Source organism: Colossoma macropomum, unplaced genomic scaffold (assembly GCF_904425465.1).
Source record: "Colossoma macropomum unplaced genomic scaffold, Colossoma_macropomum, whole genome shotgun sequence".
NCBI lineage: Eukaryota > Metazoa > Chordata > Actinopteri > Characiformes > Serrasalmidae > Colossoma > Colossoma macropomum.
In genome coordinates this window covers 11,749,033-11,767,695 of record NW_023494790.1, presented here as the reverse complement: position 1 = coordinate 11,767,695, position 18,663 = coordinate 11,749,033, and the positions used below count along the sequence as shown (strand labels likewise).

The 18,663-nt window shown below is 38.1% G+C and overlaps 1 protein-coding gene across 1 annotated transcript in view; it reads left to right on the top strand.

The window, feature by feature from the left end:
* The first annotated feature begins 293 nt into the window (after positions 1 to 293).
* Positions 294 to 18,663, top strand: part of LOC118809127 (cadherin-10-like) — a 117,550-nt gene continuing 99,180 nt past the window's right edge. Inside the window, exon 1 of the mRNA XM_036572119.1 lies at positions 294 to 420. The gene's annotated coding sequence lies outside the window, so the exon portion shown is untranslated. The remainder of the gene's footprint in view (positions 421 to 18,663) is intronic.

The window sequence follows — 18,663 nt, the reverse complement described above, 5'->3', positions numbered from 1 at the left end:
AGTTCTCCTTTAATGTGTTTTTTTCCAAATCGTTTTGTGATAAGCTCCGGCCTCCAGCGCTACGATTGGTCTGTAGTTCATCCCCGCAAGCAGTCCGCCTAATCCTATCAGACGAGGCTAGATAACAACGGCCAATGGCAGTGGTACATTTGCATATTTCCTCTCGCACTATAGCTAACCAATCGCAGCACGAGACGCGGGACGCAGTTAGCCAATCCCAGCGGAGTGAGGCGGGACTTGTCAGAATGCGCATGGGGGAAGAAATCCAAAACGCTCGAGCCTCGCTGACATCCAGCGCGAGGAGTGATGCGCGTGACGGGCGAGGGCTCGTAACGGACTCGGATCGACCGTTGCAGTTTAAAACAGAATCGGCTAAGATTATTTCCTCACATACGGTGGAGCTCGTCCACAGTTTTCACGGTATGTAACAAAACTTTTTCATGTTCTTTTTTCTCTCTCGACACTAAAATATGTGTAATTTTTGGAATTTCTTCTCGCATGAAGAAGGTAGGGTGGAATAGGTGAGGTGATGTCTGTCAGTGTGGTTTCTTAGAAACGTTTATTTTGCTGGTCGAGTTTGCAGTAGAGAAGAGTCCTGACAGAAAACACGAAAATAAACGATGGAAACTCGACGAAGGACCGTGAAGGAGCTTTATTAGTGGATTAAATCCGTAAAATGGTGTGAATTTAGAGCTGAGCTTCGGCGACACGGTCAGAGGTACGAGGTCGAAGTTGGGCTCCTGTTCACCAGCTTCGTGTTCGAATTTTCCCGTTCCACCTTAAATGGTGCAGCAGTTACTGCTAAAATGTGGCGCCAGAATGTAACTGCCGCACCAATTAAGGTGGAACGGCGAAATTGGAATAAGAAGCTGACTTGAGCTTCGTGCCAGTGGTGTCGAAGTTTGTGACCAACAACGTTCGCATTTGTCGCCCTGCATTTGCGAGCGTCGAGACGGAAAGGCAAAAGTCTGTGGCTGTGGACCAGTGTTTGGTGTGCGTGTACGAAGTGACCGGGGTCTGCACAGAATAGTACCTATCACTTTTAATGTGAATTTTGCTTGCCTGCGCCACGGAAAAGGTCCTTTTCTACCACAGCCTGTGCTTTAGTGCGTCTAAACGTCGTGTTGTGTTGTCACCTCAATAGTAATGCCGCATTTTAGAAATAGATGGAGGTCCGAAGTTATCCGGACCAAACGGTCACCAACCTTTCTTCTGGAGACCAACCTGCAGGGGTCACTTCCAGCCCAGATCTGTTCAACCAACCCATCTCTTCAGAAGAGCTTGAAGAATACGCTACCTGCAGAGTTCGCTTCCAAGCCAGATCTAACACACCTGGTCCAGTTGGTCAAGCTCTTCCATCCACCTGCAGAGTTCAGGTCAGGTGTGTTCTGAACTTTGCAGGTGGACAGATATCCAGGAAAAAGTGTGGTGACCACTGCTCTGGACAAACCATTAATCGTTTTTGTCTTAGACAGCATTTCATAGAGTGTTGCTGGCTCTGTAGAAGCTTTCTGCCGGCCACTGTTTCTTATCGCTTCTGTAGAGGAACAGTTGCAGTGAAACTGTGGTTCAAGGGGGTGGGGGTGGGGGTGGGGGGTTATGCTTTCCTGCAAGGTTATTACCTGGAATTTACAAGCAGGGAGGAGATAATAAAAAGTATATTGCAGAGATGTGAAACCACAGCTTAACTATGGTAACTACTTAACTTTTTATTGTGTTGTAATAACAGGCATACTGTGTGTAGCCAATTGTGTGGTTTACTCTTGTAATCAGTTCATTTGTAATCTTGTAATCAGTGTATTTTTATGGGTGGACTTAATGGCCTGTCGTGTGCAGGTAAGTGTGGTGCAATTTAGAATTATTCCTATTTATAACATGCAGGAGTTAACCTCCAAGAAGGTACCACACTGTTTGTCCAGTAAAAACATCATCATCATTATTATCATCATTTTTTAATTTTTATAGTGCCTCTCCCAAGCTCAAGGATGTTTTCTGTCCTTCGAACATACAAAGGAAATGCCCACAGTAAGCCCACCTAAATCTAAGTAAACATATTTCTAATGTAACCTTTTAGTTTTTAGTGATATATCTTGCAATGGCATGAAAGACTGTGCTCTGTTTTAAACAAGCAACCAAATTTTACAAGATTAATTTGCAAAAATAGTGAAAAAGAACAAAAAAGATTTCTTTTAGCCTTTAAGCCCACTTGTATTCCCAGTAATATCAGATTTGTTTTAGAAAAAATGTTAATTTTATTGACTGATAGGCTTAAGAACAACAGAAACACTCTTTTAAGAAGTACTAATGACACAGACTGAAACTGTGAACTGTTGTTAATAATTTTTTTTCCAATATTTTATACATTCAAGAAAGAACTGTTCCCACTAAGTAAATGACTAATCATAGTGTTTTTAATCGACAGTGTACTTGTTGCATTTATTTTGTTATTCAGATACTCACTGAGCTGTTCATCTTCACAAAACTTGATATTTCTGCAAATGCAAGTTTGGTAGTCTGGTAGTCTCTTTGCCTTTTTGTCACATTTGTGGTATGAAGAGAGCAAGGTTCTTACTGCAGGTTGTTGGTTGAGTAGCGAAATCTGCAATGAAGTGAAGAAGACTGTATAGGAATTTAATAGTAAATCCTCTGTTGCACTGGAACTGGTGGTTGAAGAATCTGTGGTACGTGTTACTAGCGGTTTTGCAACAGTCCTCTTTCACCCTTTCTCTGTGCTGTACTTGATTAACTGAATGCCCGAATGATCCAAGTGTGATCAAGGGATCTTCTAATGTTAAAAAGAGTGGGTGAAATTTAATTAACTCAATGGCTGTACAGACTTTGTGACTTACACATCATATGCCATATATATGGAAATCACTCTGCAAAGAATAGCATGAATCTAGGTGAAGGGTTAATGAAACTGGACTGGAGAAAGTGCTGCATTGAAGTGACTGCATTACATGTGTACATTGTTTTCATGTGAATCAAATGTATTGAAGAAATTTATCTTTTAGTTTGCTTACTTTTGGGAATAACTTTGGTAATGTTTTTGATTTACATGATATATGTTACAGGAAATATTAATAATGGAACAGTTACATACTAGATAACTGTGGTTTTCAAAAGATGGCTGCCACTGAAATCACTATATTGCATACTGGGCACTGTTTTAGGTGTCAGGCATTTTGAAGGGACGTATAGATTCTTAGTGAACATTTTCATGTCCCATATATTACTACTGCACATATAAGGGGACAATGTGGCAAAAACATATCACAGTGCTTGAAAATATATTCACAGTATATTCTGCTAAACAGCAGTGCCACATTTAAAACATCTATGAAATAGATGAAGCTAGGACATGACAATTCTAGTACGTCCACCACTACTACTACTGTTAATAATGATAATCGATAATAATAACAATATCAACAACAAAACAACAGCGATAACAACATTACTAACAAAACTATTATTAATAATAATCATAATTGTAAAGTGAATATTTTCACTTTTCACTCTGTTGGAAAATAGTTATGAAAAAAGTAGTGTTGATATGGAGTTTTTGGTATTTTAATCCACACTAATTAAATGTCATAATTGGACCTTTGGGAAAATGTAGGAGATAGGTCCTTTAAAATTGATGTTTCTCATCATTTATAATTGTGCATAGCACAACCTCATCTATAGCTTTAGTAATGAAAAACCTATCACTTAAATATCCAAGCCTTCTAAAGCCCTGGTCAGTCTTTCTTTTGAAAATGGGAAACTCACAAGATAGTCATGTGTATCCTTAAATGTTCAACTAAAAAATATATTGCAAAGCAGGCTTTCTGTCAGGTCTCATTGACTTTATTTTTGCATTTGTGCAAGTCCATTGTAGCTACACTGACATTGAAAGCAGAAAGTCCTATTTTTTTTTAAACATAAAATAGGATGTCACTGTTAGTCTAAAAATATTCGGAGTAAAAACCTTAAATATACAAAGACATGAATGAAAAGGAGATTTATTTGGGCTTTTGAGGGCTTAAATGATTGCTCTGGTGGACTGTGTTTAAGCCCAGTTAATATCTGGTTTCCTGTAATATTAAATGATTAATTTGGACAGGATTAAGTTGGATAGTTGGCATTTTCTGTGTGTAAATGTTGACAAAGTAAGTACTACTCTGTTTGGAATGTATATTTCTAGTTAATTTTCCAGAATGATAATGCACTTTCAAGCAGAAGTGCACATTGTATTGTTCATTTGTTATGCAAGGTCCTAAAGTGCATGTAACTACCTTTGTTTCATTTTTATTGTTTTCAGTGTAATTATAATTACTGGATTACAGTGTTGGGCATAAACAACAGTTAAAGCTCTGCAGAGTTTCTTTCTCTGAGTAAATTTGCTTCATGGACATTTACCAGAGATATGTAGGTTATTTGGATGATTTTATCAGTATCCTTCCCAAAAAAATTCTGTGTGCACTTCTGCCAAAGCAGAAATTAGATCTCTGTCCTTGCATATCACTTGGAAATCACACATATCAGGTACAGAGTAATGTTATTTAATGTGTCATTTATAGTTGTTTTACCATACGAACCAAAGCTTATGATATTTTTGTTGTCTTACATTTCATGAAAGACTTAAGTGAGGTTTACTAAAATGATGACCATGTCTTACAGCAGGGGTATGCAGTCTTATCCACAACAGTTGGCTGCAGGTTTTCACAACAAGCAGGCTGGAGCACACCTGACTCCACTTGTTTAATCAGTTCGTCTCAGTCTTCAAACATTCGAAGGTGATCTAGTGCTAATGTTCGTGTGAAAACCTGTAGCCACGCCAGCCTTTTGCAGATAGGACTGGACACAACCTAAACACAACATAAACAACAGTAAATAGCCCCATGTCCTACATTTTTTATGTATTTCTTTTTTTTTCTGCTGAGGCCCACTTGTAAATTATGTGTGGCTTTATGTACCAAAAATGTTATAATTCATTTTTACATCATTATTTTCTGACCTTTATTTATCACTTAGAATTGAACAGGCTGTTTTCGTTACTGTGCCTTTAAGATTCATATGTGTAAATGACCTCTGTTCTGATTGGCTTTCGTGTAGTGTGTTTTTTTCAAAAATCAGTCCAGGCTGTTACACTCTTTAGAATTTCAATGTGAATGGATGGGGCTAAACTGCTGTAGGCATTTGGAAGTGTTGGTTTATATGACTTCACAAAAACAGAATTCCAAACAGGTCATTTTTGAAGCTCAGTTTCCATTTACAGACTGTGTGTTTTGGGGAGCGTATTGCACATTCAGATCCATTAATAATTTCGATTATAGTACCATGGTCTAGCATAGTAATTTTTAACTATAATCTGCACAGAATGATAGAGCAGAAACTCTGAAACTCCTTTTAACTCTTTTTTCCCTTTTCTTTGCTTTTATTTATCCATAAATATTATATGTAAAGAGTGGCTGGTCTCTTGGTGTTAGCCTTTAGCCTGCTTGCCATACTTCTTTTTCTCTTTCTAAAAAAGAGTGAAGTAACACATTTTATACTTATTTTTAAGACACTTTATAATGGTACACATTTTCTGCAAAAACAGAAGAAATTTTTTATTGACGTAATTATGGTGTTTAAAAACACTAAAAATGGTAAAAAAAAAAGGAAAAAAGGATAAAACAAATCTTATTTATTTATTTAAACTGCTTCTCAAAAAGAGAGACATCTTTGTCCTCCGCACAGGTGTCACACCAAAGGACATTTTAGCCTTTTGTGTCAGTTAATGACTGTGCTACACCTAGCTGACCTGTCATTAGCAGTTAGGAAGACACATTTGCATAAAAGTCCATTTTTATGTACTTAAACATTTAGTTTTCGATTAAAAAAACAAAATTTCACACTTCAAAAAAAAACGTTTGAACAATTCTGAGACACAAACTTACAATGTCCATGTCCTGGGCTTCACAGGGGGCTTCAGTAACATGACCTTAAAATGGGATCCTTCAGCTGAATAAAGGTGTCCGTGGACAACATGCTGGTGCATCGTCCATTGAGGAGAGAATACCTTTTGTAGAAGACAAGAATGGACATCTGACGTGGCTCTGATTAGCTCTGTTAGCCCCTTAGCTTATCTATCCTTTACTCATTTAATGCAAAAACCTACTAGTGTCCCTTGGCTGTTTTTGAATAATAAAACATGTTTTAATATGTATTATTCTGCGTAGTGCTATATTTTTGTGCAGCACCAGTGCTTTTCTCCTACCCTGCGGTTAACTGGATATCTGTTCATGAACTCTTCTAGATTCTCATATCAAAATTTGTCAGAATGCACATCCCTGGAAGGACGTGCAAATTAGCAAAGAGATTTGCTAAATAAATTTGCCTTTAGTTATTTGCTGTATACGTGGCTCTTCTCTTGATACTCTCCTGAATGTGAAGCTCATTGAGAAATAACAGTGGGGACAACCATACTACAAAAAATCTTTTATTTAAAAAAAGCGAGGAAAATTAGAGTTTTTAAGAAAGGGCCCATGGCATATTGAAAATATGCTTGAATGCGACACTTTCATTAGCAGAGACTGTTCGTATAGCTGTTATTACTGCACTACTTGAACATTATGTATTATGCATATAAAGATTCTTGTTGTTTATGTAGTAATCAAACTTCAGCATTTCTTTATTTTAATGATCTAATTTTGTCTCCGAACTTCAGGTACTTACCAAGCTTGTTATTTATTACCTTCTTTTATATACCAAGTAATTAGATCACCATCCATGTGTTTACTTGATACGTTCTAGCCCACATATTTGTCAAATACAGTTGTATTGTATAATTGTTTCATGATCTCAGCTCAATCATACTCTGGAGTGTTGCATATAGAAGTTCAGTAATGTTGAACAGATGACGTTGGTCTAAAAGAAATTCAGAGAGTTCAGACTACATTCAGAATTCAAACTGCGTTCCAGAGCATAGCCTCTTCTGTACTGTTTTAAACTGATTAACCTCCTGCTCTATTTTACCATTTAGTCCTGCTATGTTTGCTAAATAATGAGTGACCTGAGGAATGTTTAGGCTCCTGCTCAATGTATAGCAGGATTTGTGTTTTTAATGAATTAAAATCAGAGTTTGGTGAGTAGCAGAAATCTGTGTGATCAAAGACAACCAGAAAACATGGCATCTGCTAGATATATAGATGTGTTTCAAATAAATGTGGCTTTGAAGAGTTTTGCTGAGGTGCTGTATTATGCACTTTATTTGCAGGCTTCAGTAATTTTACCCAGATTTGTTTTTTTTTTAATTTTTTTAATTTTTTTTTATGTTTTAAATGTCTTTACCTCCAATTGATCCATTTTATGTAGCTTTTCTTAACTTCACTTATATACTTTGTACCCTCAGTTTTACTTCTTTTATACAGCTGTATGTATGGCTCATTTTATACTGTGATAATTCACCCAGCTGGTTGTTTTGAAAATAAAAAGACCTATACAATGTAGAGTACACTAACCTGTACAAGTACAAGTAGTGATATAGTTATGTATACTATATGGCTGGCAGTAAATAGCCTTTATCCGATTACCACCAGAAGATAGAGAAATAAGATGTAATGTCATCTGCAATGCAGTGTTAGCACCAGCGACTATTTACAGCAGCTATAACTTAAACATGAATATTTAAAGCTTGAAACAATTAAGTAAGTCTCTGAATATTACTGGAGGTGCATGCTAGCCTGTTAGATATCTGTCTGCTGGCCTGGTTAGCCTACTCTGAGGGCAGCATACAGAACCGTGTGGCATTTTCTGTTGTCTGATGATAATTTTTATGGAATCGCCTCATCAAGCAATTTATTTATTTGTTCAAGAAAAAAATGATTAAATTAAAAATTTCTTTAGAATATTATTTTAATTCATACCCAAATGTTTTGGCATAGCAGTAGTATCCACTAAGACTGTTTGAAATTGTATTTGGTCTGTTTGACTCAGATCAGGAATATATAAGGCTACTCCAGCCACTGAATGTTTAGTTTACCAATATTGAGAATGTGATTAATCTTAAATGGCCAGGGCCCACCAGCGGGCCTAAAGTTTTACTACGCACTTCTATAACCTAAGAATAACTTAAATAGCTTGTGACTACAGGCCAGTAGCCCCGACTTTTATAGTCATGAAGGTCTTTGAACACCTGGTCCTAGCCCACCTGAAGGCCAGGTGGGCTCTCCTGAATCCCCTGCAGTTTGCCGATAGAGCTAACAGGTCTGTCTGTGTCACGGTGAAGATGGGGATAGACTTCAGGTGCAACGCTCCCTCCCTACTCCCCCTCAACATCAACAGCTCTGTGGTTTCCACTGTGGAATAGACTTGGCCCTACACTTCACGCTACAGCATCTTGACAGTCCTGGAACCTATGCTAGACTTCTGTTTGCGGACTTCAGCGCGGCTTTCAACACCATAGTGCCAGAGCTGCTGCAGGTCAAACTGTCCCAGCTGTCTGTGCCAGATCCCATCTGCCGGTGCATCATGGATTTACTAACAAACAGGAGACAGCAGGTGTGGCTAAAAAAACACACATCAGACCCATGGACCCTCAGTACTGGTATACCACAAGGTTGTGTACTCTCATCCCTTCTTTTCAGTCTCTGTACCAATGACTGTGTCTCTGAGGAACAAGCTGTGAAGATTCTGAAGTTTGCAGGTGACACCACTGTGGTGGGCCTCGTAACCAACGGAGATGAGTCTGTCTATAGAAAGGAGGTCAAGCAGCTGGTCTCCTGATGCTGCAGCAATCACCCGCTGCTCAACACACAAAAGACTGTAAAGATGGTGGTAGACTTCAGACGCAACACTCCCTCCCTACCCCCCTCAACTTCAACGGCTCTGTGGTTTCCACTATTGAGTAAAATTTCTGGGCACCACCATATCCAGGGACCTGAAGTGGGAGAGGAACACGCTTTCCTAGCCAAGAGAGCACAGCAGAGAATGTTCTTCCTGAGACAGCTGAAGGAATTCGATCTGCTGCAGGGCCTGATGATCCAATTTTACACAGTGATCATCGAGTCCATCCTCACATCATCCATAACCATCTGGTTTGGTTCCTCCACCTCACGAGAACGAGCCAAACTCCAGCACATAATCAGGACAGCGGAGAGGATCATTGGGTGTAGTCTGCCAACGCTTCAGGACATCTACAACGGCAAAGTGACAAAGCATGCCGGCAAAATAACATCTGACCCCTCTCATCCTGGACATCACCTCCTCCAGCCACTTCCCTCTGCTGGAAGATTTAAGGCCAACTAAACCAGAGCAACCAGACATGCTAACAGCTTTTTTTCCCAGAGCTGTAGCGCACATTAACCACAGTGGACACCTCGCACTTCACCATCAAACCTCCCTACTGTATTACATCAGCTCTTCTCTAACGTAATGCTATTTGCACGACTGGACAGATGTTTAATTACTGCAAATATTCACATAATTCTGTAATATTCTGTACATAACATTTTTTATAGTATATGTCTACTCAGACCTTCATATTTACAAGTATTCTTATCTGCATATGTACAGCTATTCACACTACTCTTTAGCTCCTCCATGGCTCTTTATTTTCAGTGTTCTTTATTCTATTTATTTTAATTTATTTAAATTTTCCCTTAGCTAATTACTTGTTAACAGTCTGTTTGCTTGTCTAGTCTGTTTAGTATGTTACATGTCATACATTTGTGCACTCACCAAGACAAATTCCTTGTATGTGTACATACTTGACGAAATTAAGTGGTTCTGATTCAGATTCTGTTTGTAGTCTGTGTAATTGTTGAATAGTATGCCTTAGCATGTAACAAGCTTGTGTTTTTAAGGGGTTAACCCCATTAAGCTGCAGTCTTATTTATTTAGAGTTATTAAAAAGTTAGTAAGATGTATTATCCAGTATTTACCATGGATTATTCAGTTATTGCTATAATTTATGTAATCACTATGAATTTACTTGTGAGACTAGTAGAAATTATTCAGGAACTAATATAAAAAATTCAGTAACTATTATGTGTTTTCAGTAACTCAAAAATGTTCGGTAAGTACTACAAATTATTCAGTAACTATTATAAAATAATCAGTAACTTTGTAACTAGTATAAACTACTATGAATTATTCAGTAACTAGTGTAAGTTATTTAGTAACAACTATGGTTTATTAAGTAAATAATGGTGTTAGTTCTGCAGTTATGAGCACAAGGGACTGAAGTGTGGACCCACATACAGACCCCACATACGGTTTATGGGCTTAAATAATATGAAGGCAGATGAGTTGTGTAACTAAAGCAATTTGTCTGTCAGCAAGCTCTATTTTCTAGTGACAGGTTACTCAGAAAGAGCTACAGTAGGCTAGAAAATGCTGCAGTCTGCAGCTGTGTAATATGTGACAGAATGTTAACATGTTTGCAAACAGCAGTTTCTCAAAAAAAATCTAGAACAAGGAGGTTTCTTTCTAAATTGACGACCTAATGATTGGCTATGAACTGTAAGCTTCAAATAAAGCTTTTTTAAATGAAACAATACATAATGACTGTTTGAATTTTCTCCAGTTTTCTGTCTCTTATTTGGAACAGAATTCAAAATGTAGTCAGGTAATCAAGTAGGTCTTTTGTTACTGTAAAAAAAGAGAAAGAAATAGCATTGCTTTTGAATAAAATGTGCGTCAGGATAAGAAAAACATGTAGCACTAGTTTTGTTTACAGTAATAATTCAGTAGAAACAGTAATAATTCACAGTACAATGAAGAATCAGTGAGGTGTAGCTAATTCCTTTTTTTTTGTTGCATATTAATGAAATTTGTATTTGTAGATGAAAATGATGCTAAAAACAATATCAGACTTTTCTGGGTAATACAGGGTGTTTCAAAAAGATTCATCTTCTGGTGACAGTCAGAAACTCTATGACCCCCTCATTCGATTGGTATGTGATTGGTTCCTAGGCACCTCACTGTTGTAAAGATATGGTGCTTTGAAATCGGATGAATCTTTCTGAATCACTTTTTATTTTTAATACAATTACTTTTGATTATTTTTGATGATTGACATTGCAGTGTTATTGGCTGATATGAGTGCAGTCTTACGTCACTTTAAGTATCTCTCCGCATTATCTGTAACCTAGTAATGGCTGTCATTTAATAAAATTATTTGTCTTTTGGTAATGTAAAAAAACTGTCTTTTAAGCAATCGGTAAAGACCAATTAGTCAGTTTCAGAGGCAGATATAAATGCCATTAGGGATGCAAGAATACACATCTTTTCAGGTTTGATACGATTTTCAGTCAACTGAGGTCAAGATTTGTTTCTGATATTTTTTGTGTTAAAATGTCTTGATTTTACAGAGCTCTAATTATATACTACATAGATTGGGTTTGCTCAGATTAAAAAAAAAGTGTGGTAAATGAGAGATGCTTGGAAGGGAGTGAGAGTCTTATTGATGATAACGCCTACATTGTATTACATTCCCGTACATTGTTTCAAATGTTCCTTTTTTGATTTTTCAATATTGTATTGAAATAGATACCTTAGTACTTACCATTTGCAGTCCCACTCTTTCTCCAGACTTTCCTTCCTGTATTCCTTTGATAAAGATTCATCTTCACCTCATCTGTCCATAAATCTTTGTTCTAGTTCGTCTTTGATGGCAAATTTGGCCTTTCTGTTCTTGGTGCTGATGAGAGGTTTACATCTTCTATATTTCTCCGCTCTACAGAATTTTCGATGAATAGTAAATCATGATGCTTTCACCCCTACACTTTGCAGATTGTCTGAGATTTTATTGGCTGATATTTCGGGAGTTTTCTTTTCAGCTTTGAGAGAGATTTGTCTGTCATTACTTGCTGTGGGCTTCCTAGAATTACCTGGTCTTCTCAAGTTAGATACATCTCTAGTAGTTTCAAATTTGTCTTATTCCATATTTATTTCATAATGTCCAGTTGTTATATCCATTGTTTGCCTTAATCTCATGTCCAAAATGTCTTGCTTTTCAATCATAGTCAGGTCTGCAGTTCAGTGTTTCTTTAGCCATTATTATTTGTGGAATTTTCAGCCATGCTAGCTTACACCCAAGGATCTGACAGCAGGCTTGATGTAGCGTGTACAGTGTTGATGAGCACACCACTGCCATACCCCACTCCACTTTCACAAGGCATTCAGCTGGTTTGGAAATTTCTAACTCAGGTTGTTCCCACCATAATAAATCTATGCACATTCTCATTCACATGACATCTGGCCCTGCAATATCTTTTTAATGTCTTGGTTCAGATGTGTTGGGAGCTAGGACAGAGCAAAAAATGTGGACTGTTTAGTGGGCTCCCAGGTTTGGGCTGAGAAGCAATGTTCTTTATGCATTTTACCTCAAAATCCAACTACAACCAGTGCTACACGTTCTTTTATGTGTGCAACATTGTTCTAACATGCTCAGCTTGTTAGAACGCATCAAACGCATCTTTTGATCTGAAGTACAGTCCATGAATATACAAAGCCATCAGTCAGTAACTGTTATTGGGACTTGGGTGCACACACTTGAGCCCTGCGTGCATGTATGAGAAAAAAAACACATACCTAATCAGGAACGTTCCTGTTTTACCTGCATTCACAGTAACCAGCTAAATAGCTAGCTACATAGCCACAGTTAGTATTACCCACTGAAACGGAGAACACATTTTGGAGTTACATTAAAAAAGCATTTGGTAGATGTTGATATTGGTAGATATCCCTTAACATGTCCACTCAGAAGGATAGATGTTTTTAACACCCTGATGTAAAATATGTGCTTTTCTGTTTTGATGGTGAGCATGCGTTGTGCATTTTTGGTGGCGCTGCCATGTGTTGACCTGCATGGTACCTGCCTTAAAGAAATATTGACTTCTAGTGGCTTGTTGGGCTTGTTAGTGGTCCTTTACCCAGTAATTGCCCAGAGAATTTGAAGCGAGTTTGAAATCATATTTTCTTTAAGTACTGTGAAGTATTTCTGAGTGAAACGTGGTAGTAGGAAGGGCTCTCAGAGCTAGCTCAGGTTGACCAAACAAACAGATGAATGGATATTCTTGTTAGCTCAGTTAAGCTTGCTAGGTCAGCTTTCGCTTGGTCATTAGTTTTCTCATGGTAAAAGCAAACAGCCCTTTTTTTCAGATCTTGATGGACATAAAACCCTATGCAAATGTTGTACGTACAAATGCCATGATATAATGCTAGGGTGTACAACAGCACAGCAAGTAATTTGACTGAATTTAGAATTTAGGATGTGGGTTAGCAAACTGTCACTACAATTGCTCCTGCAAAGCTAACAGTTGCTGTCACAAACATTAGCAAATGGGACAAAACACTAACTTAATGTTACCCATCTGTCAGGCAGAAAGAGAGCAGCCTCCTGATTCTTTTTCATGCTTTTCAGGTCTCGATGAAGCTGAAGTTGACTTCTTATTTGCCAGCTTCCTGTCCCCTTCCACCTTAAATAATGCGGCAGTTACATTCTGACGCCTCAGGCTAGCGTAACCATTGAAATAACTGGAGCCTACGCAGCCGGTGCAGACAAAACAGTCCTCCTGCTTCACAGAAGGGTTTTTTAATATACTGAAAATGCTAAAAGGGTTGACATATTATCGCTTTTGTAATACTGCATTATATTCTAATTTTCAGCCCCTGCCAAAGCCATAGATCATGAAGTTAGTGAAGTGTAAACTAAGCTAAGATTAGCGCAAGGATGCTAACTTGCTAAAAGAAATGAATTCTCAAAGCTTTGACAACAAACTGTGTTAATTGCGTGCTCTACACGTTCACACAGCGAGTTTACAGCGAAATAGAAGCCAAATATGTAGTAAGATACTTCAGGAAAAATGTTTTTCATTAGTGAAATAGATATGACGAGGTTGAAGTTGGCTTCCTATTTTCCCGTTCCACCTTAAATGTTGCAGCATTTACATTCTGGCACCTTAAGTGACATATGACTCACTGATCAGCTCTCAGGATAGGCTAAGTTAGAGAAAAATAGGCCAATCGCATATTTGTACTGATACATAGCTGTTTGATCCTTCCATCTCTAGTAATTCTATTACCATCTCAAGTTACAGTATATCTGCTTTTATTATTATTACATTTAGTGAATTTACATAGGATTAGTAATTAGCATTAATATTAGCATGATTAAAATTCGTCTGCTGCTGTTGAATTTGCCTGACGATTATGCCCGAGTGTTTGCTGACCCAGTTGTATTTGATTGTTTGTTGCATTATTTTTCTGTGTCCTTGCAGACAGTCAGAATGTTGTGGACTTATCCTCCTCTCTGAGCCTCATCTGTTTGTCTATCATCCTCGCGTCTTTGTACAGCGTGGCGCAATCCTTCTGGGAGCGTCACAAAGAGGCTCTCCAAACCCAGCTCGGAGAGCGCCTGCCGTGGCTGATGAGTTTTGAAGTCCATCAGAATACTCAAAGGCACTGTACCTTTGTACATTTGTTTTTGAGCTCAACTTCAGGGAGTTGTATTTATTGATCATCACAGCGTCTTTGATTCGGTTAACAATTTGTCTGCATGACTTATGTTGTGAGGGGAGGACATCCAGTGACCTTGTTTAGGGAACACAGCTGGGGACAGTACTAGCTTTGCTGGCTGTAGTGTCCTGTCCCTTATGGCTCAGATTGAATAAAGAGGCTCTATAAGGGGTTTTGGACAATTCATGGTCTAAAAAACAGCATAATTCTGATTTATATGAGGCTGCAGTTGAGTTGTCTAGGCTGCCTAGGGTTAATCTGTGTTCTGTGTATACGTATACGGTTTTCATTAAGCATAGTCTTGGCCAAAATTGCCGTACCAATGATGAATCACACTCTTTAGTCTCTTTAATCTGTTTTAGAAACTGGCCTATTATGTCTTTTTCCCATTTAGAGGTGAATGCTCATTTCCACATTTGCAAAAAAACCAAGCAAAGTCTATTAGAATATTTGTATGCCTGATTTCAGCTATTTTATAGGTCTGTCATGATTACTCGATTAAACCTTTACAATGAGTCAGCAATGATAAGTTGGCAGTTTGCGTAGTATTAATGCTTATTTTAAATTCTATGGGTTTCTTTCATATGAAGTGCTACTCTTCCTTAGCAGAGCGGGTCTTTTCTTCCTGCAGTCATCTCCACAACCTACAAGCACATGTACTAACATAAAGCATGTAAAATTCTAGGAAGTTCATGAGTTTTTTTTGTAATATAATTGCAAAGTTTTCATTAAATAACAATATTTTATGTAGAAATATTCACTTTGTAAGCTAGCGTTTCCCAATTTCCATTAGTGCCACATAAATGGCAATGTAACCACATTAGGTTTAATATTACTTTGGGTGTTTGGACCAAACCAGAAACTGAGCTTGGTACAGAGGGGAGAACTCTGAGAAGATTGTGCAGGACTTCTAGGTGCCGAGATCGAGGAAGCTAGACCCCCTATAACACAGCAAGAGAGAGCGGTCATGGAAGAGTGGGAGGAGATGTGGAGAAGTTTTCGGCATGGGAAACTGAAGAGAGAGGGGAGACTTTATTGGGTGTAGAATGTAGAGGGGGAGGAGTTTTGGGTATGGTCCTTCTACCAAAATTAATTTATTTTTTATATTTTTAAGTTTTTTATGATGTACGTGTTACATACTTTTCACTTTGTATGTTGCAGTGTGAGCATATCAGTATGTGCATGTCAGTTTCTGAACACTAGTTGAGATCTCTGTTAGCAAGGCTCCATTCTTATTGATAAACAAAATTCCTTTTAATTGCACTGTGTGTTTAATATGGTTTCAGGCCCTTTTCTTCATATATAATACATTTGTGCGTTCTTTGCTGTTCTTCACTGTACGCAGACAAAAACTGACCCCAGCTGGAAAGATGAAAGAACTCATGTATCGAGTGTAAGAACCATATTAGTAACGCATATTGTGCATGAAAATGTATAATGTCTGAAGTGTATACATGTCTGTGCATCTGTTAGAACTGTTATTAGTATGTTCATTTAGCTTGTAGTTCAAGCTTCGGGTGAAAAAGTAAATTAATAAACTTATTGTCTTTGCTGCTGTTAAGCTAATTAAAAAGGGCCCAAAAATGATCCATCAGCCAGTTTACCTGTAAAGAAACAGGAATCATTAAAAATTCACGCTTCTGATTTCTGATGCAGTGTAATAATGCACGGATTGAGACCATATATATGAAATTAATAATGAAATTAAGTTTATGTCTGACCTTTATGTCTTGTTGTATTTATAGATGTTCAGTATGGTAAGAGGTAAAGAGGCAATAAATATGAAATGTGGTGCTTCACACTTTATGAACTCTGCATACCTAGACCAATTTACATTTATTACACATCCTATGTGTAGAATCTGAGAGGCACAGTAATACGTTCTCTCTCTCTCTCTCTCTCTCTCTCTCTCTCTCTCTCTCTCTCACACACACACACACACACACACACACACACACTCACAGAAGGTCTGAACTGATAAGTTGACACTGATTCAATCACATTCACAGCATAATTTAACAGCTTATAATGATCTATGAAATACGTACCTGAAATACTTCAAAGAAAAAAGAATGCAAAAAAGAAAGACATTAGCAAAGCAGGCCTTTTAAAGGCAGCTCTACATTTTCGAATGAATACGATTAAAAAGTGATACTGGTTGGATTGGTATGTTGGATGTGAAAGCGATTATACTGCAGTGGTTTAGAATGGTAGAACACATGTAAAGCGGACCATAGAATACACATTAGTGTTTGTTACTCAGTTTGCAAGATCATAGCATGTTCCTGCCAAGGGGCAAAGCTACCAAGTCCCTGAGGGTGCACAAGCTCCAGGTGATGCTAATTAGGCCAAGCACTTCAACCTTAGAAAAAACAGCTTATGGAAGGGACTTTGGGGAGTTTATGAGTGATAGGAGGACGTGACTCAGAGGATTTGAAGTTCTTTGGTCCATTTGTGTTGCCAAAATGCACCTGCCTGATTTGTTTCATGCCCCTAAAGGCCTTTTAATTTTAGTGTGTTTTAGTCTGGGTTACATTTAAATAAATGCCCCAGTTACCCTACATTTCTGTCTCTGGTGTTTCTGTGACTGATTTCTTACTCTTTATCCTGATCATCGGTAGGCCCTGCCCCAGTCTGCACAGCAAATTAACCCTACCTCAACAGCAACACATTCAGAGACGTCGGCAGCGTCTCCTTTAACTTATTAACATCTGCGCCCAGAGTAGTTCCGACATGTGCATAATCATGCTACTGCGTTTCTGTCATGGTGATAATGAAGCACGAGGCTGTTTTTTATGAGGATGTACTGTTCTACAAAACCTCTGAGCAAACATGCGAGTACAAATAGAATGAAATTGCAATCGATAAGCACCTATTATTAATTTGTTAAATCAAAGTAATGATAAAAGGCCACTGATGTGTGAAATAAGTTCCTAATCAGATGTTTACTTGCTCAAAAAGTTGGTTGATAATAGAACTCTTTAGATTCTGTCCTTTACATGTCAGCACCCACCAGTAACTAGGCTTGTTAATCATCACCAGTTGACAAGGGGTTGCTCTTAACCCCTAGACCCTCACACTTAAACTCCAACCTTAACCTAGGTACAGTGGTAACTCCACAGAGAAACCTGCTTAAACTGGAGAAGTGGAGAATGCTTGTGTTTCTGGTCCAAAATATGCAGGCTAACTTTGTCCTTGGTATGGTTTGGTAGTTCTTGCTATAGGTTATAAATTGTACCTTTACAGCCCATAAATTGTTTATTGTTAATAATAGAACGACTAAAGTTTACTGTGTTCAGTTAGCTTATAGGCTACTGAATGAGGTAAGGAGGTTACTGTTATAGGCATTGAGGACTATAATTGTTATTAGGCTGTTAGGCAGGGACTTGTTTGTCTCTAACAACATTCACATCATTTAAGCCAATGTGGATGTTTTGACAAGGAAGATGTTCCATTCATAGGAGGCTACATCATGGCATATCTGACTTATGCTGCTGTAGAATATAGATTACAAGACAAATAAGATTTACTTTTGTACATCTTAAAGCCACGAGCAACATGTTTTCTGACATGTAAATTAGAGATGAACTGACAACATGTTTTCCCTTTTGATACTGATACGATACTCGATCCTTCATTATCAACTGATACAGATACTAACTCTATCTAACCTAACTAACTTATAATCCTTGGTATTTATACAGTTACACTTCTTAAATGTTTTATTTTATGTTCTTAAATGTCATCTGTCTTGTGTGTCCTGTAGCCTTGCACTTACATCTCCGAGCGTCAGACTCTGCTGTAGTTTAGTCAATATTACAGTCTTTCATGCTGTCAGTAGCAGCTGTTTTCAGCATTTTTCCGGCTTGGTTGAAACAACAGGCTGCAAGACCCTGCTGCTGTGTGATAGAGCTGGCCGACGGAGGCACACTGCAGGCAGGGTTAGTGGACACACTAGCTTGTCTAGCGGGCTGCTGTGCTAAGGGCTGAATTACAGCTAAAGGCTATCAATGCCCTCGATGGCAACCTGGACTAACATTAAATCAGGCAATAACTGACTATACAGTGGAAGATGTGTGATTACTGAAAGAAGCCTGGCTCAGCCATTCACATAAAGGTGTTTATGTTCTTAACTGGCCTATTTGTGGAGTACTGGTGAACCTAATACCTTTG